Raw genomic sequence first — 2,576 nt, forward strand, 5'->3', positions numbered from 1 at the left:
TGAATTGCAAAACACAAATGCAAAACTGTTGGATACCTCATTTTGATAATTTTGGCAAACTACAAGAATACAAACCCTAAATGCAAAACTGTTGGAGATGCTCTAATGATCTTAGCAGAAATTTGAGAGTAGAACTAAAATTGGGCAATGAGAGACATCCACACAAAAATAGTCGTGGTTCTTGTTGTATATATATATATACCCCTTTGTCACTAGCGGAGCTAAGGGTGGTCCCTGTGGGCCGTGAGCCACCCTAAGTTTCGGCCCAAACTCCATTAGCGATTCATTTTTCAGCCACGAACTCAGCTACTAGGCTATGGCTTGTCTTCCTGTTAGCTTGTATATGACGCTCCGCGCAAAGGCTGTAGTCATCCCTTCATGAGTCGAACTAGCCACGTCTCTGTTAGCATATTATGTGTTTACATTAGTTTTAGTATCCTAAAGATCTTATTTCAGTTTCACACCTCTTCATATCCCATGTAATCTCTATATATATCTCTCCAAATAATTAATGGAAATTGAGTTGAGTTATCCACCAATTATTCTCTAATAGTCTCTTCTCACACGATGCCTGGATGGTCTCTGCAGTGCTTCGCCACAGCCCACAGCCGCCGCGCCGCATCCGGCCGGACGTCCGAGTAGCACGCTAGCAGGTGAGCAACGCATGACAACATGTATATGATTTGATATCCTTCCTTTATCTAGGTTTAGTACTATTTCTTTTTCTATCTATATATGAATTGATTAAGCCTTAAACAGGAGTACAGGACGATAGCTACGACAGCTTTCAGTTAACTTCACGGGCTCACGACAACTCACAACTTGCAAAAGCACAAAGCAGATAGTTTGGTAAAACTTACTTGTCAAATCTTGTGATTTGGCAAGTTGCTAAAACATATGGCAAGTTAAATTTTTTTCTGTCTCCAACAGTTTGTCAATTGGACATGATAAACTTCAAAAGAAGACCCACAAACAACAATAAATCAACTAATCTGCTGGATAGCAAGTTAACAAATATGGGCGCGCGGTGCTGCTGGATAGCAAGTTGCCAAAAGATAGCAACCCATTTACCAAACTGTTGGAGTGACTATTTTCTAGTTTTGCCAAATAAACAAGAAATAGTAAGTTCGTTTAGGAAACTGTTGGAGATGCTTACGGTTTACAAAAATAAATTAGTTCTTATTCCATCTTAAGCAATCTTAAGATTCTATTTTACTACTGGAATTATTAATTGAAATACTATATCATTAAAATTTGGATTGTTTACTTTTCTTGCAGATTTGTTGAAAAATTAAGAGGATTGGTAATATTGTCTCCTTTTTCCAAAAATATGAATCAAAGAAGAAGGCTTATTCTCAATCTGCATCCGCGGCTGTAACTGTTCCAGGAGAGCAAATTAAAGAACAAGATGGGACAAATCAAATTGAAGAACAAGAAGATGCACCAAATCAAGATAGAGTGGTTGAAGAAAATGTAACTCCAACCCCAATGCCTCCAAGTCCACCTCCGGTTGCCCACAAAGAACCAATTTATGATATTAGTCGGCTTCCACTTGATCCGGTGGAAAGACAACACATTGCAAATTATCCCATCAATGATCAAGTGCAGTTCGACGATCAAATATTATTAAAGGCCCATTCTAACCTTATGCACATGAATTTGAAAGTAGAAAAATTGGTAATAGGGATTGGCAATTCATTCCATATGGTTTTATAAATTTCCTTGGATTGAATATAATGTCAAGAATGAAGCAGCATTTTGCTTTGTGTGCTACTTGTTTGGAAGGAGAAAAAGTAAGAAATTAGCATTTGTTGAAGGTGGTTGGAGAAATTGAAATAGAAATAATGCACTTGATTTACATGTGGGTGGTGTGACAAGTGCTCATAATGCAGCTTAAGAAAGATATAATTTATTTATGACTCCACATGGAGCGATTGCTGATAAAATTGTGAAGGTGGATAGTGAGGAGCGTCGTCTCTACAAGATCAGGTTGACTTATCCACTTAGATGTTTGAGGTTTCTTTTGCATCAAGGATTAGCATTTAGTGGGCATGATGAAAGTGAAGAGTCTAACAATAGAGGGAACTTCATTGAGCTTTTAAAGTGGCTTGCTGCAACTAATAAAGAAGTGGCCAGGTTTGTTTTAAAGAACGCTCTAGGTAATTGCACATTTACTAGCCTAGACGTATAAAATAAATTATTCATTGTTGTGCAATAGAGACTAGAGATCAAATCATTCAGGAAATTGGTGATGATCATTTTACAATTTTAGCTGATGAGTCTAGTGATGTCTCTCATAAAAGAACAACTAGCCCTTTGCTTATGTTATGTTGATAAATTAGGCAAGCCATGTGAGCGGTTTCTTGGAATTATTCATGTAGATGATACTACTTCTTCATCACTTAAGGAACCAATTTAATCTTTACTAGTTAGTCATGGTTTGACTATAACTCAAATCTGTGGGCAAGGCTATGATGGGGCTAGTAACATGAAAGGAGAGATTAAAGGGCTGAAAACCTTGATCATAAAAGAATAACCATCTGCTTATTATGTTCAATGTTTTGCACATCAACTCC

At 37.3% G+C, this 2,576-nt stretch overlaps 1 long non-coding RNA gene across 1 annotated transcript; it reads left to right on the top strand.

The window, feature by feature from the left end:
- LOC110436678 lies at positions 222-1,858 on the top strand. The gene is made up of 2 exons (XR_002454510.1): positions 222-653; positions 1,279-1,858. It is a non-coding gene; the product is annotated as an uncharacterized LOC110436678 (long non-coding RNA).

This window comes from Sorghum bicolor, chromosome 6 (assembly GCF_000003195.3).
Source record: "Sorghum bicolor cultivar BTx623 chromosome 6, Sorghum_bicolor_NCBIv3, whole genome shotgun sequence".
NCBI classification, from domain to species: domain Eukaryota; kingdom Viridiplantae; phylum Streptophyta; class Magnoliopsida; order Poales; family Poaceae; genus Sorghum; species Sorghum bicolor.